Source organism: Schistocerca serialis, unplaced genomic scaffold, assembly GCF_023864345.2.
Source record: "Schistocerca serialis cubense isolate TAMUIC-IGC-003099 unplaced genomic scaffold, iqSchSeri2.2 HiC_scaffold_1420, whole genome shotgun sequence".
NCBI classification, from domain to species: Eukaryota; Metazoa; Arthropoda; class Insecta; order Orthoptera; family Acrididae; genus Schistocerca; species Schistocerca serialis.
In genome coordinates, this window is record NW_026047648.1 from 2,037,441 (window position 1) to 2,046,939 (window position 9,499).

General features: G+C 46.7%; 1 protein-coding gene across 1 annotated transcript in view; it reads right to left on the reverse strand.

Moving 5' to 3' along the window:
* Positions 1 to 1,148, reverse strand: part of LOC126442997 (uncharacterized) — a 67,002-nt gene extending 65,854 nt beyond the window's left edge. The window contains exon 1 of the mRNA XM_050090839.1: positions 1,029 to 1,148. The gene's annotated coding sequence lies outside the window, so the exon portion shown is untranslated. The remainder of the gene's footprint in view (positions 1 to 1,028) is intronic.
* Between the last annotated feature and the right edge of the window lie 8,351 nt (positions 1,149 to 9,499).

Below are 9,499 nucleotides of genomic sequence, written 5' to 3' on the forward strand. Positions count from 1 at the left end.
CCATCACCCCAACTCTAAATGGTAAGTGGGACGATGTAGGGTGCCAAGTTGTCGACTGCTTGAATGTTGTGACTATATCATCGTGCGTGGCCTCTTGGTCATGATGACAGGCTTAAATCAGTTTGTGTCATGTTATTACTTGCCAGCAGATCCAAACTCATGTCGACTTTGTGGACTTAAGTCAGATTCGGTGGACCACTCAGTACAGAAGTATTCTTACAGGGTAGAACTGTAAACTCATCTACACACATATGACTACCACTGTGTCTGATGAGAGAAGCAATCCGTGAGTGCTGGTGGTAAGTAGGAGGGTGGAGAAGGAGGAAGTATAGCATGGAAGCGGTGGGGGAGGGTGCAGTGATGCTTGCGGGAACACGCAGGAATACGATGGGGACATGACAAAACACAAGCTGTCAGTCCGCATGACAAACTGTGAGCAAGAGGCAGCTGGACACCCAGTTGCTGATTACGCTGCCCAATACATTGGACCTCAGTTCGGTGACTGCTTCACAGCCTGGGCCATCTGGATCCTTACTAACAGCACCAGCTTTTCCCTAACTGAGCTGGTGGGAACTCTCCTGCAATTATCTTACCTTCCCATAAGCCCCCTGGCCGAGCCTTTGCTATTCCTTTTGCTCCACACTCGCACCCCCTTGCTGCTCCCACTCCAGCTCTACACAGCCTTCTATTTCATCAATGCCTTCCCTTCACTACTCTTTTTCCTCTCATCTCCCTTTGCCATTCCCCTTCCCACCTGCTCAACTGGTAACTTTAAGGGAAGTTCAGCTCTGTATGAGAAACCTGAAGAGTCTTATGAACTCCAGCTGTCATTATCAAGTTCTCAGCCGGTGTCACAAGGTCTTACCTTGATGTCTCCTAGGTGACCAAAGTTTCGTCCCGTCTACTCACTAACTAATATTAGTCTCGGAAAATAGAGGTAGTAAAGATAGGTCAGAGAACAAATATGAGAACTGGAGAAGAGGATTACACGTACGACTATGGGTTGGTTCTTTCAGTGGCGTACGTACCCTTGTACGGAGCAAGAGCGAATGCAGTCGGCAGCGACGCCGCGGATGAGGCCCCTGGTGAGCTCCCTGGAGCTGTCCTCCGTGAGGTGGCGAACCTCCGCGAGGGCGCGGCCGCACTCCTCGTCCTCCTCGTGGCCTCTGCGCGGCACCAGCCGCGTGGCGGCCGGCACCGCGACGGACGGCGCCTCCAGGTTCTCGCACGTTTCGAACAGATAATAATTTCCTGCGAAACGATTTCCAGTACCCATTAGGCTGGCACACTGACTGATCAGACAGGTTCTTCTTGATTACTACTGTCTAGACGGTCACTAGCAGCCATTGAAATTGCAACACAAAAAAATCGACTCCACCGAGACCGAACGTCGCCAGGTTGAACTGGTCGCTCTCATATATCTCCGGCACCTTGTGTTATCGTACACAGTAAATGGCTGGCAAGTTTGACAAAAATCATTAAATTTCTGACATCTTAAGACCTGTGAATGATCTGCAGACCTCTCACCTTCGAGATCTCCATCATTCTGTCTTCAGCAAAATATTAAGTTCCTGGCAGACGAAAATCGTGTGCCGGACGGAGACTCGAACTCGGGACCTTTGAATTCGCGGGCAAGTCCTCGATTGGTAGAGCACTTGCCCACGAAAGCCAAAGGTCCCGAGTTCGAGTCCCAGTCGGGCACACCGATTTTATCTGCAAGGAAGTTTCAGGTCCAGAGTTCGAGTCTCAGTCAGGCACACAGTTTTAATCTGCCAGGAAGTTTCATATCAGAGCACGCTTGACTGCAGAGTGAAAATCTCATTCTATGTTTCCCATGCTGTCCCAACGTACATCGATACAGAGAGTGTTGGGCTGTTACCTCCAGCACGTTCTGCAGACCTCTCACCCATTGAAAGCACCTTGTCACGTGTTGCTAAGAAACGGGCACGTCAAAACTCACCAGCCATTGAGCTCTGGTACAGAGTTGAAGAGGGGTAGAATGTAACTATACCTGTCATCTAAGCTTTAGTTCGACTCAACGTCCAGTCAGATCACAGCCAGTGTTGATGGCACAACTGGAGGCTCTGTGTGCTACAGCTTGTATAGCCATCAGTCAGCTAACAACGTAATCATAGTATCTGCCCGTATTCAGAAAACACACAGAAAGTACAATTTAGTTATTTTCTGTACCTTCTGCTGTTACGAATCTAGTAGCCAAATGTGGGCTTCTACATCCATAATTTAGCGACGACTTTGATGTACAGCAAACCAGCTGCTTGGAATTTCCTGAAGGAATGATACTGCGAGCCGGACTGGGACTCTAACTCGGGAACTTTACTTTTTGCTCTCCGGACTGAGCCACCCAAGCACGACTCACGACCCCTCCTCACAGCTTTACCTCCGCCAGTACTTCATAGAAGTTTTCCTGTGAAACGTACTGGATTAGCACTCCTCCTTCATCCAGTTTTCCGATTTTGCACATTTTCTGCAGTTTTTGAGGTGTGACATGAATTACACGTCTTTTTTAAACAAAAATCTTGTTCAATACCGCAGCATTTTCAAGAACAATCTCAAATTTCATCATTCGTTAAAACACTTCAGCGTCGATTCTAATGATACGTTCAGTACCATACCTTTTATCTCCGACACATAACGCTTCTGCTTAGTGAAGCATTATACACTTAAGCGCCAAAGAAACTGGTATAGGTATGCGCAGATACGCAGAGATATGTAAACAGGCAGAATACGGCGCTGTGGTCGGCAAGGCCTATATAAACAAAAAATGTTTCGCGCAGTTGTTAGATCGGTTATTGCTGCTACAGTGTCAGTTAATCAAGACAAGTTTGAATGTGCCGTTACAGTTGGTGCGCGAGCAATGGGACACAGCATCTCCGAGATACCGATGAAGTGGGGATTTTTCCGTACGACCATTTCACGAGTGTACCGTGAATATCTGGAATCTGGTAAAAGTCAAATCTCCGACACCGCTGCGAACGGAAAAAGATCCTGGAAGAACGGGACCAACGACGACTTAAGAGAATAGTTCAACGTGGCAAAAGCCCCACCCTTCTGCAAATTGCTGCAGATTTCAATTCTGGGCCATCAACAAGTGTCAGTGTGCGTATCATTCAACGAAACGTCATCGATATGGGCATTCGGAGCAGAGTGCTTATTCGTGTGCCCTCGTGACTGCACAATACAAATCTTGACGCCTCGGCTGGTCCTGTCAAAACCTACACTGGACTGTTGACGTCTGGAAACATGTTGCCTGGTCGGACGAGCCTCATTTCAAATTGTATCGACCGCATGGACATTTGAGGGTGTGGAGACAACCTCATGAATCCACGGACCTTTGCTTGTCAGTAGGGGACTGTTCAAGGTATTGGAGAATCTGTAACGTGGGGCGTGTGCAATTGGAGTGATTTGTGACCCCTGATACGTCTAGATACGACTCTGGCAGGTGACATGTACATAAGCATCCTGTCAGATCACACGCACCCATTCGTGTCCATTGTGCATTCTGACGGCCTTGGGCAATTCCAGCAGGACAATGCGACACCCCACACGTCCATAATTTTACAGAGTGGCTCCAGGAACACTTCTGAGTTAAAAGACTCCCGTTAGCCACCAGACTCCGCAGACATGAACATTATTGAGCATATCTGGGATGCCCTGCAACGTGCTGTTCAGAAGAGATCTTCACGCCGTAGTACTCTTTCGGATTTATGGACAGCCCTGCAGGATTCATGGTGTAAGTTCCCTTCAGCACTACTTCAGACATTAGCCGACTCCATACGACGTCATGTTGCGGCACTTCTGTGTGCTCGCGTGGGCCCTACACGATATTAGGTGGGTGTACCAGTTTCTTTGGCTCTTCAGTGTAAAAGAAATGAAATGTTGTGGTTGGCATTGTTGTGCATAGGGAACTGTTGGCGGTGTATTATATGTTCATTTTCGTAACATCTTTTTGTAATCTACATTGTTGTACGTGTGGCTAGCTATCATTTTGGGAGAGAGAACCTATATCCATGTTGAAACAGTAACGAAAGAACTGATCAGTGAAATTCCTAGAAGTAGCGCTGCAAAGCGATGAGCAATGGAGGGAGCTCGTACGGACGGTAACAGGTAAGGCGAATGGTCGACTTCGGTTACAGGGAAGTGCAGCTCATCTGCAAAGGAGGCCGCGTATAGAAGAATTGTGCGGTCCATTCTTGAGTACTGGTCGCGTGTGTGGTACGCCCGCCAAGTCGAACTGTAGGAAGATGTCGAGGCAAATCAGAGGAATGCTCCTGGACTTGTTACCGGTAGGTTCGATAGACACGCGAGTGTTACTAAGATACTTGGTGACGTCAAATGGGAATTCACGGAGGGAAGACGATGTTCTGTTCGCGAAAACCTGCTGATAAAATTCACAAGTGGAATGGAACTGACTAGTAGTCGCGGGCTGAACCCTCCTGCATTCACCATGCGGTGACCTAGCCAGTATCTATGTAGATGTAGATGGAATGCTTGTTACAGGCTACATTCCCTTGTACTACACACGAAGGGTTCCTCAATGCTTTGCGTATTGTACACGGGAAGAATGAAATACGTAGGTGGCTCTAGTTTAATCTCTGATTCCAAACTTTTTCACTGGATCGTCACCCTATACAGGCTATCGAGTAATAGCTGAGACTAGTTTGGCCTTAACAGCGTTCCCCTGATGCTCTTATGCGACTCAGAGAAGCCTGTGTCCATTCGAATTGCTCTCTTCGTTGTTGTTGTTGTGTTCTTCAGTCCGAAGACTGGTTCGATGCAGCTCTCCATGCTATTCTATCCTGTGCAAACCTCTTCATGTCCGAGTAACTACCGCAACCTACATCCCTCTGCATCTGCTTACTGTATTCATCTGTTGGTCTCCCTCTACAGTTTTTACACCACACGATACATGATCCACTCATCTAATCTTGAGCATTCTTCTGTAGCACCCCATTTCAAAAGCTTCTATTCCTTTCTTGTCTAAACTATTTACCAGCCATTTTTCACTTGCATACATGGCTACACTCTATACAAATACTTTCAGAAAGGACTTCCTGACATTTAAGTCTATACTCGATGTTAACAAATTTCTCTTCTTCAGAAACGCTTTTCTTGCCATAGCCAGGCTGCATTTCATATCCTCCCTACTTCGACCATCATACTTTGCTTCCCAAACAGCAAAACTAATTTCTAGTTTCGTATACAAGTGCCTCATTTCCTAATATAATTCCCTCAGCACCATCTGATTTAATTCGACTACATTCCATTATCGTCGTGCGGTAGCGTTCTCGCTTCCCACGCCCGGGTTCCCGGGTTCGATTCCCGGCAGGGTCAGGGATTTTCTCTGCCTCGTGATGACTGGGTGTTGTGTGATGTCCTTAGGTTAGTTAGGTTTAAGTAGTTCTAGGTTCTAGGGGACTGATGACCATAGATGTTAAGTCCCATAGTGCTCAGAGCCATTTGAACCATTATCGTCGTTTTCCTTTTGTTGATGTTCATCTTAAAACCTTCTTTGCTCTCTTCGCCTACCTTCGGAATCCTCACTTAATCCTTTTTCGTATGCATCCCATACATTTCAACAGTAAGCAGGGCTGGGTTGCACGACCGTTTTGTAAGGAAGCTCCCTTATAGACTAATTAGTTATGTTGTAATGAGTAACGGAGCAGTATACGGACTTCACAGTTCGGCCCTCGGCGCATGGATATGGTGAATCACTTCTTTGTAATCTCCTCCTAGCATTTTCTCCAATGCAGTTTTAAAATTGGTAATTAGGTGATTGTATTCACGCAACATTCTCTTTTTTCCACGCCTCGCATGTATCCCTACAGGCTGCTTCATTGGTCCCATTCCCCACTATGTCTGTCTGTAGGGACTGATGGTGATGGTTAAGTGGAGGACGCAAAGAGGCAATTACGGTAAATTTCACCTTGAATCGTAAGAGTAGGTGAAAACCTGGCATTTTTACCTCCGTACCCGTAGCAAATGATGTCGTCTCAAAGCATGCATTGCATTTCCCAATTATATTTTAACAACACATTGATTCATTACATTCCGTCAAAAATGCAGTTTTTAGGGGTTCCTCCGGCTTTCCTAGGAATTTGAGAGCTCGTCTCCAGAGCAAATCAGACCAACCATTTCTTCCTACGATTTCAACGCGTTACGATGTTTACATTTTTGATGTATCCTCCCTAAGATGACCAATCGATGATTAACGTAGTCAGTTAAATGATTCATAATTAAATGCAGCTCACTAAATGCTTCCCACATTTTACATGTAAAAGTACATAGTCTCTCTGTTTCTTATTTGCATTCAAATAACGCCGTCGCTCAGAGTGTTCAAGCGTCTCGAAAGCTGCAAGACACCTCTGACACTCAGTGTCTAAAATGCAGCGTGTCAGTGACTGGTCTGTCTCTGCAGCTGTTACGGCCGCATGACGTTCTGCATGTAAGGTACGGCGGCTCTGAGACTGCTTTGAGGCTTGATGAATTCGAGAAACTTTCGCAGACAGAGCTATCTTAGAAAATACTCTAAATCACACTCACGTTTACGAAGCGTAGCATGAAATAACCGATAATCAGTGCGCATCTGGCAGCACGCGAACCTGATATACTCCAAAACTCTGCGTATAAAAACACGACCTTAATGTTCTCGTACCTGAGGTTATGTTTATGATAAAAAGGTAGGGCCCAGTATTGTGGACGGACCTTGGGCTAGAGGCCAGTTGCATACCCAGCAGAAGGATCCTCTCAGCGCCACTATCCTACAGTGCAGGGTCAAAATACGAATAGTACACACTTCATCTTGCTTAGGCAAATGGAGCAAATCGGTTGGTTCTTTTTGCATTTGACGTGGTCTATAATGTGTTAGGGCAACGGCCTTGCCGCAGTGGATACACCAGTTCCCGTCACATCACCGAAGTTAAGCACCGTCCGGCGTGGCCGGCACTTGGATGGGTGACCATCCGGGCCGCCATGCACTGTTGCCATTTGTCGGGGTGCACTCGGCCTCGTGATGCCAATTGAGGAGCTACTCGACTGAATATTAGCGGTTCCGGTCAAAGAAAACCATCGTAACGACCGGGAGAGCGGTGTGCTGACCACACGCCCCTCGTATCCGCATCCTCAGTGAGGATGACACGGCGGTCGGATGGTAGCGATGGGGCACTTGTGGCCTGCTGACGGAGTGCTTATAATGTGTTTGATGAAACGGATGGAGGCACCGTTAGTTTATATGCGGTTCCTTGGAAAACCATACAAAAAAGGCTTTTTACTATATTTTCGACTGCACCGGCTGACCAGAACCCAGCCGAGGATTCCAAGACAGCGATTCACAGCAAATATCCCAAAGATCCCGGTCTCGAACAAACTTGAAAATTGTTTTCATAACTTTTTACATTCCGAGATACAGAGAGGTTAAAAGATATCCTACTTGTACGCGCAAAATACGCACCTTTAATCCGGTTTGAGACGAAATCATGATACATAAAGTGACGTAACAAGAAGAAATATGCTGTAAGGTGTCTCCGTTATCATCTGGGTACTTCATGTTGTAAAACTAAAATCCATTTGCTCCTAAAAATCAGGTCTGAAGGCGAAACTCAGTTTTGTGTTATTTCAGTTTCACATACTCTATGTGGACAAAAGTATCCGGACACCTGGTTGAAAATGACTCACAGGTTCGTCGCGCCCTCCATCGGTAATGCTGGAATTCAATATGGTATCGGCCCACCCTTAGCCTTGATGTAGCTTCCAGTCTCGCAGGCATAAGTTTAATCAGGGGCCTTTGGGAATGGCAGCCCATTCTTCACGGAGTGCTGCACTGAGGAGAGGTATTGATGTCGGTGAGGCCTGCCACGAAGTCGGCGTCCCAAAACATCCCAAAGGTGTTCTATAGGATTCACGTCAGGACTCTGTGCAGACCAGTCTATTACAGAGATGCCATTCTCGTGTAATCACTCCGCCACAGGCAGTGCATTATGAACAATGCTCGATCGTGTTAAAAGATGCAATCGCCATTCCCGAATTACATTTCAACAGTGGGAAGCAAGAAGGTGCTTAAAACATCAATGTAGTCCTGTGTTGTGACAGTGCCACCCAAAACAACAAGGGGTGCAAGCTCCCTCCATGAAAAACACGACCACACCACAACACCACCGCCTCCGAATTTTACTACCGGCACTACACACGCTGGCAGGTGACATTCACCGGGCATTCGCCATTCCCACACTCTGCCATCGGATCGCCATATTGTGTACTGTCATTCGTCACTAAACACAACGTTTTTCCGCTGTTTAGTCGTCCAGTGTTTACGCTCCTTACACCAATCCAAGGATCGTTTGACATTTACCGGCATCATGAGTGGCTTATGAGCAGCCTCTCGACCATGAAATCCTCTCGCCTAACTCTCGTATTACTTGCAGTGGATCCTGATGCAGTTTGGAATCCCTGTGTAAGGGTCTGGATAGATGTATGCCTATTATACGTTACGAGCCTCTTCAACTGTCAGCGGTCTCTGTCAGTCAACAGACGAGTTCGGCCTGTACGATTTTGTGCTGTACGTATCCCTTCACTTTTCCACTTCACTATCACATCGGAAACAGTAGACCTAGGGACGTTAAGAGTGTGGAAATCTCGCGTACAGATTCATGACACAAGTGACCCCAATCACCTGACCACGTTCAAAGTCCGTGAGTCCCGCAGAGGGCCCCATTCTGCTCTCTCACGATGTCTGATGACTACTGAGGTCGCTGATATGGAGTACCTGGTGGTAGATGGCAGCACAATGCACCTAATATAAAAAATGTATGGTTTCCGGGTGTCTCGATACGTTTGATCACATAGTGTAAGTGAAGTATCTATATTTTATTGGCCAATAACTTTCTTTTCATATAAGTTACATGCCCTGTTGCAGCAGGGAAAGGAAAGAAAACAACTGAGAAATGTTCGTATCGGACAGAAAAAATGCGAATATGTCCCTGTTTAATTGAAAGACCCTTGACTGAATACTGAGTGCTATCTGCCCCACTCTACATTCCTCAGCACCTCTAAAGATTTTGCTGAGAGAGAAGAAGAGAGTGGCAGTGGCGAAGAGACAGAAAAGTAATAAATACTGAAGGATGGTAGAAAGTGGTTGTGCTATAGAAAATGCAAACGGGACGGTGGCAGTGTGGGGGGAACAGAGAAGCTCAGTGCCAGTGGAGCATAGTTGAGAGTGACAGAACAGTTCTTTGAAACGAGTGAAGGAGACAGTCCCAGGGTGATAAGGTGTGGCCAGGGGGGGAGGGGGGAGTGGAGGAGAGCCAGCGATATTAAGAGACAGAGTGAATGATGTGTATGACAATGACAAAGAAGAAGAGACACATGCAGTGGGGAGGAAGAAATAGTATATTAGCAATAAGAAAGAGCAAGAGGGAGACAGAGACAGTGACAGAAGGGTGTAGTAGTAGGACAGAATGAAGGGGAGTGTGGCTGTGAGACAGGA